Source organism: Cyclopterus lumpus, chromosome 12 (genome assembly GCF_009769545.1).
Source record: "Cyclopterus lumpus isolate fCycLum1 chromosome 12, fCycLum1.pri, whole genome shotgun sequence".
NCBI lineage: Eukaryota > Metazoa > Chordata > Actinopteri > Perciformes > Cyclopteridae > Cyclopterus > Cyclopterus lumpus.
In genome coordinates, this window is record NC_046977.1 from 15,062,534 (window position 1) to 15,076,487 (window position 13,954).

General features: G+C 45.9%; 1 protein-coding gene across 4 annotated transcripts in view; it reads right to left on the reverse strand.

Annotated features, from left to right (window-relative positions):
* tnksa (tankyrase, TRF1-interacting ankyrin-related ADP-ribose polymerase a) overlaps positions 1-13,954 on the reverse strand; it is a 62,604-nt gene that overhangs the window by 39,528 nt on the left and 9,122 nt on the right. The window lies entirely within an intron of this gene.

The following is a 13,954-nucleotide window of genomic DNA, read 5'->3' on the forward strand; positions in this document are numbered from 1 at the left end:
CACACACAGACACACATGACCAGACACACACACACACACACACACACACACACACACACACACACACACACACACACACACATGTAAAGACACACACAGAGGAAGGATCTATCCATTGGGGGAAGAAGACACCCTCTCTCTTTCCATCTCTCCTCCTCCTCCTCCTCCTCCTCTCTTTCTCTCTGCCATTCTCGCTCAGTGCGCACCCCTCTGGCTCCGGTTGCCGTGGCGATGCGTTGCCGGCAGCGACCACAGTGCGTTCATTGTTTGGGCAACGAGTGTCGGACTGACGCTCGCTCTGCCTCTACCCTTCGGTGCGTCCGTCCATCCCTCCCTTTGGCTCGTCTGTCTCCCGTCTCCCGGCCGGCGCTCATACTGCTAACCATCTTCCCTTGTTCACCGTCATGTCTGTCCCTCTCTCTCTCTCTCTGCTTTTTTTTTTTCTTTCCTCCTTTGGGCTCAGGAGGCGCAGTTAGCATTAAAAAAAAACACAACAGAAATAAACAAACCCCTCCCCCTACCTCCTTCGCCCTTTCTCCTGCTCTCTCTCCCTCTGTTAGCCCTGCCCCCTGTAACTACAGTCACAATGCACACACACACCTTCCCATATGTGTCTATTCTGCCTGGGAAACAGGGGAGGGGGAGTGGGGGGGCTCTTCTCAGACATGGAGCCTTTAACATTGCTAGATTCAACTGTTTACACTGGCTTGTGGTCTTCAAACACAAGTCGTCATTAAGGGGGCGTCACATGCAGGATCATTTACCAATAATTTGATGTGCATATAGAAGTGGAATATAAATTAAAATACACCTGAGAGGTGAAAGATCGTCTCTCTTCAATGTATTTGCTCTGTGTCGGTACGGTAATAAGATTAAATAAATAAATAACATAAATCCTCCAAAAGCACTGGACGCTTCCCCATAATGCAAGTCAACAACGGCCTCCATCAGATCCACCCTGCCTCCGTCGACTGTACGGCATAGTGTACGAAGTGGGTCCGACGTAGTTTTGAGAGCTGCCATTTAAAAAAAACAAAAAATCTGGATCGAGTAAATTAAAAGCGGTGAAACTAAATCCAATCTCGTAAGACTACCTTTGCAACTTCTACAGAAGAGTATCTCGAGGGCTTATTCATACATGAAAGCCAACACGTAAAGTTGCCGGCACATTTACTCAAATACCAGTTCATCCGTGAAATAAGGCCAGAGAGAAGGAGGAAAGGTATCAAATTAAAATGGGAAATTAAACAGAAAGAAATTCAAAGGAAGATGGATAAGTAAATGTGATACTGATAAAATTGGAAGAGGATTGAGGAGGATGGGCGCTGTGTGTGTGTGTGTGTGTGTGTGTGTGTGTGTGTGTGTGTGCGTGTGTGTGTGTGTGTGTGGTAGGGTGAGGAGCGCAAAAGAAAAGGTTACAGAGAAGGGGAAGGGGGAGGAGGGAGGAACAAAGGATTTGTAGATGAAAGAGAGAAGGGATGATTAGGGATCTGGAAACTGACATGCATGGATTTGACACAGTATAATTGGTGTTAGGGAGGCTAAGGCGGAACAGTCAGGGGAGGAAGAAAAGGGGGAGATCGGGGGCGGGGGGGGGGGGGGGGGGGGAATAGAAAAATATGAATACAAAGACAGAAGAGGGAAACATACAGAGGCGGATCAAGATGCCAAATTAGATAATGTGCTTTTCAACCAATTTATGTCCTGAGACAATCGTTCTCCACTACACACCCGACAGTCACGGCCCGTAAAGCCACTGGCTTACACTGTATCATCATAATCATTATAGTGCATGACAAAACAAATAACTTTCATATTTGGCATATATGTCCCCAATTGGACAACATTTCTTCCTCACAGTGAAAATAGGAGAGTTGGGAGCAACGCTCAAACCTTCCAACTTCATTCAGACTTGAAACACTTTGAACTTCATTGGTTTTGAAAATCAAGCTTTTAAGCTTTTTTGATATCCATCACCGAGGGTATGCACCTCCCGCTGTGCAGAAGTGGCTTTTCGAAACAACAACAACACATTTTTAAGTGATTTCCGCCCCCAAAGTGTTTTCTGCCCGTCAAACACGCATTTTCCACCTCCACTTGAAGCACGAGAAAATCTAAACGGGAGAACATTTGCTTCATGATTTACGACGAGTGACGGGAAGGGAGCGACTCGGTCTCCCAGCCCAATCAGAGTGTAACTTACACCTGAACAGAAACATATTGTACACCAATATGTTCAGCTGAGTCTGCACAGTCGGCAAATTAACTGCAGCCAATACGAGGTATAGTTTTCGCTCGGCCGCAGTTTGCTTCCAATATTATTCATGCTTTGAGAGCTAAAGCGATTGTGACTCAGCAGTTTGAATTAGTTTCTCTCTCTCTCACACACTCACACACACACACAGGTTAGTATGGCTATTACTCAGCTGCCACTTTGCTCGACTACGCTTCCCACAGCACATCAAAACATAATAATCGTATATGTGACTAAGAAACAGATGAACAACCAGCTAACGAGCGAGATAAGCAGTGTTTTTCTGTTATCCAGAACAATGTTGGGAACGGTGACACTTGGTTTGAATCTAGCTAAAGTTTGAAGACAAGAAAACACGCTGCTTCATTACCACCAGGAGTCGCCAAATACATAAATTCTGCAACGTGCAATCCAAGAGTACGGTTCTTTAATGGATGGAGAACAATAAACAAGGACAGACACCTCTAATGTCCCTGTGAATTACTTTGAGTCCATATCACATTGATGGACCTGCTGCAGCCAGAATGCAACGAGGTGTTAACACATCCCCTACCTGGCTCGCGTGTTCAATGGGCTTAAAGTTGGCAGTGAGAACAGAGAGATGAAAAGAACCACACGGAGGCTGAGTGAAGGCCAGCAACTGACTCAACGGAACTTATCCCAAAAGCTTAATGCAGCTCTGTGGCATGAGACAGAGGAGGATGGATGTATTTAAGTATGTATGAACACATCCCAGTCTGACTGTGCGCGTGTGTGTAGTGCGTGTGTAGTGCGTGTGTGTAGTGCGTGTGTAGTGCGTGTGTGTGCGTGGTGTCGCCAATCCTGCTGACTCCAAACAGAACAGACAAGGACAGGTTGAAGCTCGGGACAGGCTAGCTGCCTCCTGAATGATGATAGTATGCACGTTTGTGTGTGTGATGGAGTGCGTGTGTGTGTGTGTGTGTGTGTGTGTGTGTGTGTGTGTGTGTGTGTGTGTGTGTGTGTGTGTGTGAGAAAGAGAGAGAGTATGTGTGTGTGGGTGGGTGTCACTCCCTTGGCACAGTGCAGTAGACACCAGCGCTCACCTTTTGAATTCAAATTGTTGAATTCTTGAAAGCATGTATTCCTTTGTGTGTGTGTGTGTGTGTGTGTTTCCAGGGTCGTGCACAGGTGAATGCTAGTCAATGTCAAAACAGTTACGTTCATATATATATATATATATCTCTTGACCATGCAGCAAGGACCTACGGTTGTTTGTGTGTGTGTGTGTGTGTGTGTGTGTGTGTGTGTGTGTGTGTGTGTAGCAAGTGGCTGTACAATCACAGATGATGCTGACTGATGCTGACTGGACCATGAGTCGCCTCAGTGCCCGGCTGTCTGCTTGTGTCAGCTTGTGTGTGCTTCAGTGTGTGTGAGCATGCGTGTGTGTGTGGGTGCGTGCGTATGCACGCGTGTGTGTTTAAATCAAATGTAATGTATCGTAGAGTTGATCCGCTGTTATACAACAACTGGCTTGGAGTCAGGAGTTGAGCGATCCACTTATAACCTCAGCAAGGTCGCAACTGCTGCGGCGGACCTGTGGACCAATCAAGGCAGGAAAGGTAAGCAGATGGGACGGTGTGCGGAAATGAGAAAAGAGAGTGTTTGTTTGGGCCCTTTTGCGGACCGACTTGCTCATGAAAGCAGGAGTTGCTGAACAAAGTGATGATTTATTATCGTATATACGTGCGCTCGTCTGTCAAGCGTTTTTTTCTCATTCACTCTGCCAGAGAGGATTCTGAAGTCTTTAAGTGTAACAAGTGATCCATCTCCAACTCCCTTCATTCTCAATGTCCATAATGGAGCGCTGCCCGGGGGCCCGCCACGTGTATTTAACACCCAATGATTGTAAACTTCTCCTTCCCTGTAAGCTTCTGTCTCGAACAGCCAGAGCAACACTGCCCCTGAGGGCAGCGAGAGGACTTCCTGGATAACGATTAAAAGAAAACAACAAAAAAAACAAATGCTAATTCATGATGTGTATCAGGAAAGTAGTTTGCATGCCTGCAAAAAAAAGCCAAAAACCCATCAGAATGGATTCCCTTCACTGTTCGTTAAACAGATACAAAAGGACAGGAAGGAGGTCAGAGCTCCAGCTCCTCCTCCTCCTCCTCCTCCTCCTCCTCCTCCTCCTCCTCCTCCTCCTCCACTTAGAAGCAACAACAAGAAAATCACCAAAGTTAGCCGAGGACAAATGAATATGGATAAGATGAGATCATATTGCAGCGGTCCCGAGTGAGGCACACAAACGGGAGTCACGCTGCATGTGATCCTCTGCTGTTCCACACAACGACTTGTGATAGAGGAAAAGAGATCATTGCAAATAGTTAAGTCAATATTTTAACGATGTTTCTCCCTATTAAATGGATAGGCAATCGAACGGAGAACACTACTCAAATGAAGTAAGTGCAGCCAAATACTTTTGTATTCCTCAATGATCTGTAGGATAACTTGTGGAAGTGTGAAGCATTTGAGGATTCACATAGGCCGACACCATTTTCAATATGTACATTTCAAGCAAAGCGTTTGTTAATATTTAATCCATCCGATTCCTTCTCTTTTGCGGAGGATTTCCGCATCCAGGAGCTAGAGCTCAGTACTTCATCGAAATGTGACTTCATTAACAACATCCTGTCGGTCTCCTCTCGTGCCGTGGCCGACTGCCCTCGCTAACTCACTCCGTGTTGTGGAGCTGTGCAGCCGTGTGGAAAACTTTCAATTTCAGCTGCAGGAAAAATGTCCTGAATGGGGTGAGGGAACACACACACACGCACGCACACACGCACACGCACACGCACACGCACACACGCACACTTTGCTTTGCCATTTTGGGAATAGGGCTCGGGCTCATTCATCACCAATTGAACAGCAGTCATCATGGTAATCAATGAGCATGTCACCGATAAGGGGAGGAAAGCTACACACTTGGCCTCGCAGACACAGGAATTCACATTTCCCTCTCTCTCTCTCTCTTTCTCTCTCCGACACACACACACACACACACACACACACACACACACACACACACCTACAGGCACTCAAAAGGTGTGAGATTGCCTTTGCTCCCGCTGCATAAGGACGAAGCCTTCAGAGCAGCTACAGCGGTTCTTTGTCTTCATGATGAGGCTGTTAACGTACACACCGATCAGAGCTCGCCTCTCTTCCAACTTTTTGGCATTCGCATGACGTCACATTAATTCATCTCTCGGTCCTGTCCGTCACGCGAGCCAATGAGCATCTTCATCTTGTCCCCTTCAATCGCTTTCACGCCGTGCATTTGTTCCCTTCTTCACACCTCATCCACGTTCTTCCCTTTTCCCGGACTTCTTCTCTCCGACTCAGTCTCTCTCTCTCTCTCTCTTCTCGTCTTCCCCCTCTCCTCATTCTTCGGCTTTCTTTCCGTCTCAGGTCCCCTCTCCCTTGTTCTCTTAAATCACTTTTTCACCGCCCGTGTGAGAGAGGAGAGAGAGAGAGAGAGAATGTTCTGCTATGTTAAAGCCACCTGCCCACTGCGGACTTCTCTTCAAAAGCAACAATTTTCCTTTTTTTCTCTTTTGTCACCACAGAGTGGAAGTGCTCGCTGACAGCAGACCTCCAACACGCAGCATGGAGGGAATACAGTTTTGATGGAAACGCATACACAGAACGCAATTACAGTCAAAGCACAGCGCACTACAAACCGTTTGTTCACTAGTCACGCAGCAACAGCAGGAGCGTGGACAAACGCTGCATCAAAGCTTCTGTGCGGCAGTTCTAGCTTCAAAAGCAGTGCGGGGTGGACACACACCCCAACTGCTTCCAAGGGATGATAGAAGATATTGGATTAGTACCAGTTAAGACGACAAGATACTGTACAGAAGGCATGCCACGGCACGGCAAGTGTATTTCAGAGCTGCACGCCGTCGCCCAATATTTTTGTCGTTGTTGGTCCGAAACTAAACGCTGGAGGTGACAGTCGCTCAGCTCTCAAGACCAAAGAGACAACAAAGTGGCTCAGGTGTGGAGTCTCTCAATCTGAAAAGTTCACCTGATGGACGCTGCTGCCCGGAAGCCTGATCACACCTGGGCCACCGCGTTAATTGATAAGCCCCGCCCACTACCTGCCAGCCAAAAGGAAAGAGGGAACTGCTAATATGGCGAACTAAGAGCATCCTGCTCAACCTAACACTGGGCCATCTTTTAACTGATACAGGTCTGCTGAACACAATGGTGATGGTGGTCTAGTGAACAACCGGACGTTCCATTTTGTCGCCAATTAACAGTTCAATAAAAATCCAGCTCTCTGCAAACGTCACTGGCTCCCACGCGTAAAATTATTTCATTAACAGCTGGGAATCTGAGTGTTTTAATCGTCTTACCGCTTATATCTGTGATAGCATCCCCCACAACCAAAAGTGACACAATTGATCTTCCTCCTTAGATGTTTTGCGCTCCCTTTGCTTCATTCCCATTCATGGCTTTCTGTTGGCGCGCCGTCTTCATGACTCTCTCTTGTCCCTTCTCATCAGCATCCATCACCATTCCTCTCTCGTGGAGATTTATTAACAGTTCAAACCCATTTTCTAGTTTTACTGTCAGGGGTCTGTGTTTTGAGTCTGCCTCTGGCCGTCCGCCAAATGTCTGGGGTGGAAGTCGACTCGGCAGAAGCCGGAACAGTCGCGAGCGCAGTCTTTAACTTTTGCACCGAGATCATCAAAGATCATCCTTTAGCGGTCCGTATGAATGGTCTCGCGTGGCGCTCTGCTGAGCCTGGACGTTGTTTCCAGTAGATTATTGCTCGAGTATCCATCTCCTGCGGTAATTCATGAGTGCGGATGAGCACTGAGACATGGTGTTGTCCAAGACACTGCTGTCAGTAGTCCAGGCAGTTGCTGTTTGGGAGGCAGTTGCAGGTCAATGATTGCGACCCAGGAGTTCCAGTCATGAACTCTCCTACCAACGTTTAAACTCAAATAAATAACCTAGAATGATTTAGTTGCGACAGGGAAACTGATAAAGCGAGTAAGAGAAATTAGCATCTGCACTGTAGTAAGGACGATTGAAAGCTATTTTATTCTATAGAGATGGTTTTTTTAAAGCACATTCTTGGAGACGTAGTTTCTTTGTTGGGGACAGCCCATCACTGCGGTCTGCAACTCACTGTAGATGAAAAGCTAACTATGACAAGATGACAGGGGGATTCTTGACAAGAAACTTGAGTGTTCAATCTGGTTTAATTCTGCAATTGTTCACTCAGCCTCTTCAAGTTCTCCACACTGCCTTCGTGACGGAACGGAGACAAAGAAAGATCCAATCTGCAGCTGGAAGCGGCGCTGAAAGCTTGCACCACCTGGTGAAGACGTACTGGAACTGTCAAATCTGAAGCCAACCAGTGACAATGTTTTCCACTCAAATAGCAAATATTGTCCCGTCTCCCGACGTCGAGTTCTCTTCGAGACAGTTCTCAAGTTTGAAATCCAAGTGCGAGGCCAACTTTCACTCCCCGCGTTGTTAAAGTGAGACTGACGCTTTGTTTATTTGATCCAGGAAACTGATTTGCCACTAAAACGGAAAAATGTGCAGATGAGACACAATGAGTTCATTGATTTCCATGGGGCAACTAGGTCATTGCTTCAGTAATAGGATTTATCAAGGAAACGTAATGGAGAACAAAATCTGATAATATAGCTTACTTTATCTTATAAATGCCCATTGTTTTGACCAAGAGGAGCTTCTTGACCTGCTCACCTGTCCATCAGCGGCATTCAGGTAAAAGGTCACACAGATATTGCAGACGACCAAGGGCCGTCTTCACAGTGGCATGGACGACCCGGCCGTACTCCCGACTCATCAATTACTGACGCTCGGTCGGTGCCCCTCGGCGTCCGATACCAACGCACCGGCCGTTTAACTAACCCCACAATAAACCCACCAGCGTCTTTATTAGCCACGGGGACAGCAGACCTTCAAAGCTTCATTCAAAAGCCTCAATAGAAGCTTCCAACTACATCATATATTTTATTTATGACGATAGGGCATCACTTTTATAGATATATCATACATTTGGCCAATGCATTAGTAAATTAATGGCTTCAGAAAGTGTCGTCTTTAATTGTCTATTAAATCCTTCTCTTTTTTTTTTTCTTCATGTGTGAATACATTTAATGAATATAAAGCACGTTTGATAATGCCGAGCACACACCAGACAAGCCAGCAATTAAAAAAAAAAGAGATAATCTTTCATATCTTTCGTATCAAAACGGGGCAACAGCACTTCATAAAGACACCGACAGCTCACGGAGTGTGAAACCTCGCACTGCATGCCAAGCTGGCCGTCCTGCCATCTGGTTGGCACTCAACCCAAAGCAAACAGCAACGTGACACATAGTGCAACTGAAATGAAGCCGATTTGTTCGTATCAGAGCGGAAATGTGTTAAAGACACATTAAAACAAAGGAGGCCAAAGTAATGAGTGTGTGTGTGTGTTGACTGAGGTCCAGGGTGGAGAATTGATCTCTCAGAGGCTCAGAAGCAGGTAGTCTGTGAATACTAATCAGAGGTAATTAATACCAGCTAATGGACTCGGTTCCTCACGCTCTATGTTCTCGTCTCTCTCTCTCCTTTTTATTCCACAGCAAACAGGAAACAGGAATGATTCCCTTCTTTATTTACCGTCCTCATCTACGGGCTTTCAGAAAGACATTCCAAAAGGTGCATCAAGCGACGGCATGAATAACCTTCTCCTATTGGCCGATCTGTGGTGCCGGATGAGGCTGTACCATGTGGACGTGGTTTTCTTCTCCATCTCAATTCAGCACACAAAACAGCTGACTTGAACGGACACCTGTGGGCAGCAAGAGAACCAAAAACACCTGGTGTGCCAACAGTCAATGAGGTTTTCTTACTTCTGGAAGACTAAAGTGCGCGGTGCAAGTCCAAAATTAAACGAGTTTTCTTCTGAGAAAACGGATCTGCTTCTAGGTGGTAACCGTTATTGCATTAAGATAACGTAGTTTGTTTCCTATTTGAGACAAAAAAACAAACAAAGATATTTCATAACAATGATGCAGACAAAATCCCCAATGAGTGCTTAATACCTGGGACAACAGTCTAAGAGAGATTACCACACAAATGACCTCCACCAGTTCATTTGCATAGAGCTTATGTTCCACCAGTTTGTTTGTTTGTAGGATCTCTAAGTATCCGGCTGAAATTTAGTGGACAAACAGCCTCAGTTCAGAAGATAAGCCGATAATAAAATTGGCCGTGATATTGATCACCAACCTACATCTCACGGCACTGAATGCAAACGCCGTGCTGCAAACTGCGCACTCTTTGCAGGGCTGCTGAGGTCCGTGATGCACCGACGGCTGATCCGTGTGTACGTCACGGAATCGCGTTGCCGTTCAGAGATTTAAAGCGGACGAGGCAGACTGAGACGCCTCGAGTGTGGCCCAGAAAGAGAATGAACGGCAAATGTCAAGAGGGGAAAGATGGAGCGGCCGATCGGTACGGAGCTGGAGACGGTTGAGCGACAGCAGGGGTCAAAGGGACAAAGGGTATAGACGACGTGTCAGAGGGAACGAGCGACGCCGGGGCCGTGAGGATGAGGGGCGGATGGAGTACACGCCGTACTTGCGAGCTCATTAAGCCAACGTCGTAATTGATGAGTGAAGAAGGAAAGCGACGGAGATTCGAGGGCAGAAAGGACAGAATTGTCAAGGGCAGAAACAACTTGATGAAAGTGTCCTAATCACTGCTTTTTCCCGGCCCAGAGGAAGATCAATCACCAACGACAGGGAAGACGGATCCAAATGAAAATCCTCCCGCTGATCCCTTTGTTTCCGTAGTTAGCTGCTCGGTGGATTTTCACATCATTACCCCGGCGTTTTCTCTCGAATACGTATCTGCAGTCTGATAATCGAGATTTCCCGGGAAATTTCCAGGCTTTTGATCAAACTCTCACGCTGGTGTAGGAACCTTTGGCGGTTATCTTATCTTAGCGAGTAGGCTGGAAACCGCTGTGCCGACTCTGTGCAAAAGGTAGCACAACCCACTTGCCGGCGACTCTGAAGCAGCCAGCTGTTCCCTCCTGCCTTCGAGTGAGGAGGTTTCCAACAACTTTTGTTTTAGTGCTCACCAGTATCCCATTATTTTAGACTTGTGAGTTACGAAGTCTCTATTTAAGTCCAATGTGTATCCTGTGAAATACTTTCTACGTCCGAACACCAAATAAGCTCGTTGTGCGTAATTGATTATATATTTATATATGCTACTCAAAACGCTTGGTGCTGAGGAGCAGTGGTTGTGCTGAAAGTGACTTTGACTGGTCACAAAATACTAATGTGCCTTGCGTTCCTCAGCATCGACGCAGCACCATGAATCACATCTGAAACACACCAGCTTCACTCCAACATCAGATCAATGCTGCGTACTGAGGGGGCGTCCGGGTGTAGCTCCAGGAGCCAGTAACAGTCTGGCGATACGCTTTAAAATCGCGCTGCAAATCTGCGCACGCTGTCCTTTGTAACTCGATAAGGACGACATTATTAACTTGAAAGCCTCCAGGCTTTTGCAACTGCACGGCCACAACAGAGTAACGGTTATTTACATTTCTGGAAGACGTATTTGGTCATCTCTGCTGCTGCTTACATTGCAACAGCAGATTGTGGCCGGTAGTGATGCACATACAGATTTGTCAATGAGCTGTAATCCATGACCCGGAACGAAGAACAACTCGCAGACTAATGACGCCTTGACGTCTGCTATGCGGTGTGTGAGCTATCCAAACCCAATCAAATATATTGCAAAACAAATTAGTGTTTCCCCTTTTCGAAGCCCCATTAAAAAAAAAAGAAAAATCTAATTATTTTTTTTGTCTTTTCGTTTCCACGTCTCCAGGAAACAGGGTACAGAGTCTATCAATTCTGAGAGCACTTTGTTGGATGCGGCTGAGCGGTAGAGCTTATTTATGGGTCAATATAAACTTCCATCACCGCCGACTGAAGAGCTGCAGCGGAGATGAGGAATAGAGCAGGACCTCTAAAATCGTAGAACATGCAGGGCAAAAGGAGGAGCAGGCTAATGCAGGGTGTCTCTGGGAGATCATACACAGGCTACAAAGCACACACACACATATGTTCACATTCACACTCTTGAAGGTGTTTTTCTTTCTGGAAAAATAAAGGGGTTTAAAAGGCTTGGTTTTGAATTTTCTGCAACTTTGACCAAAAACCCGACCATGTCGACGATAATGTCGTTGACAGCATCGCGTTAAATGCATCACTGCCAGCGGTAATTAGAACTCTGGGATGGCGCCGGGTGATAAGACAATGTGACAGGACGATAGTTTGGGTAATTAGTGCCGGCCATTAAGAGGATGATTCACGCTACTTAACAAGGTGCGCAAAATGTGTCACATTTGAAGCACAGACAGAATACTGAACCGCCGCCGCGGGAGCTAGGGGAGTTTCCCAGTGCTGGCGTAATGGATCAACTGGTTTCCCTGTTAACGGCTCATTTTCACCCCAATGCACCGGCGGATGCCTGTGGAAACGGCAGAAGTTTGCAAACGCCAGATGACATTTAGCTATCCTTGGCAATGTCTTACTGTTGTCTTTTTCAGTGACATTTTTTTTTTTTTTAAACACACCCGTCAGCTCAGTTTGGGGGCTCAGACTCAAGCGAAGCGGCGAGCACTCGGACACATTTTGTGCGTTCCAACACGTGTGCTTGGCCTACGTTCATCGTGTGGTCGACCTTTTGACATGCCTTTACCAGGGGAAAGCTCGGGTGTAATTGATAACCTCAATTAAGGCTGCATTCCAGTTAGGTGACCCAGTTCTGGTAGGATGCATGGCTGCCCATTGGCACAGGCTTAATGAATGACCTGGATGGAACACAGCCATTATTAATGTTATTAATTGCACTTAAAATGTCTCGAAAAGCCCCTAATTTATGTAAATTAAAACATGTTTTACTCCCAACGCCCTTGTTTCCATTGCCGAGCTTTAAGATACAATGGGTAGGCAGGTGGGGCATCATAAATCTGCTTAAAATGTTTTTCCAGTTAAAAAAATTAATCACGGTTGCGTAGGTCACTGGTGAGGTGCGACCTTTGCTTCACTTTAAGCCAGGATTTTTAAAAACCTGCTGGTATATGGCTGTAATGTGTGAAGGCAGCTGCAGCACACTGAAGGTTCTCACAGGTAAATTGGCTTAAAAAGGTCCAATGTGTAGGATTTTGGAGAATCTGTTGTAAGAATATAATAAACATAACTATGTTTTTATTAGTTAGTTAAAATGGGACGTTTATAGATACATACGGAGTGTTCCTCCATGTAGCACCGCAGGGTTTCTACGGTAGCCCAGAAAGGACAAACCAGCCTCTGGCTGTAGATGGGGCTGTTAGCGTTTTGGCGTCACCACAGTTCTCCTGTCACACACGTTCTGGAGTTATGAGACGCACCCTATTTTCTATATAATCGAGGCAGAATTCTGTTTAACTGCCCATTAATCGCATATCCATGACAGCTCCATTGTAAAACTTGCATCATGGCTGACGGGGGGTGAAGGGGACAAAATATAAGCGTCAATGTTCAATAACCTGGCACCGAACAACCTCATTTCAATTCTCTTTGTCAAGTAGAATGTTTTCACAGACCGGCGGCGGTGAATATCGTCCACATGTTTTGACACTGCACAGCTCCTCGCTGCGGTATCTCGCGGTTCATCTCATTTGCCACGGAGGGAATTGATGGGAATCGGTGATGTAACACAGTGTAAATGGAGGACGCTATGAAAGGCAAAAACATAAATAAGAGGACTAATTTAGTTCAATAACACCCATGTCTTTCAACCTTTCCCATCTGAAGAGAAAAACGAGATGAGGACTCATAACTCATAAGCCCACACGTGTGTACGTGTGCGTGTGTGTGTGTTCGTCAAAAGAGAAGATGCAAAGTGCTGATTTTCAAAAACATAAAACTAAAACGGACAAAAAGTGAATCTGTGTCTGTACTTTCAGCTGTCTAACCAAGGAAAAATTCAAAAGAATATATACCACTTTTTTTTTTAATTCAAAGCCATATCTGTCTTTTATTATTTCCTCATATAAAGGCTGTAACTTTGTCCATGTGTGTAATGAGTCCTGCTGCCTTTAAGGGCTTTTTTACAATAAAAGAACCAGTTTGAGTTTCAGTGTCCCATGTTGACCACTAAAGCTCTCCGATATATTTTGTTGGCCTGTAAGGGTGTAAAAGCCTCTCTCTGCAGCCTTAAACCCAGGTGGGAGGAGGAGGAGGAGGAGGAGGAGGATGGGTGTGGTGTTCTTACAGTTTTTAACCTGCATTTAAATGTATTTTCAATCCGTTATTGTGCTGCATTAAAACTGCTTTAAGTCAAGGTCTGCTGTGTCAGTGTGCTGGTTACTCCTCTACCTTTCAACAACACATGACAAGAGAACAAACAAACAAACAGAGCAAAATCCAACACAGAGTGAGTTTACTGAGTAGCTGATCAATGAGTGCAGCCTCAGCCAGAAAAATGAGATTATATTGGAAAGCAGAAACACAAAACACCTCTGACCCCTGATTATTGGAGAAAAGCAAGGCCAAACAAAGAAAACGCGAATGAATGGCCGTTGTGCGTACAGCCTTGAACACAGAGACTGAATAACATGCGTGGAGCAACACAGGCCTTGCT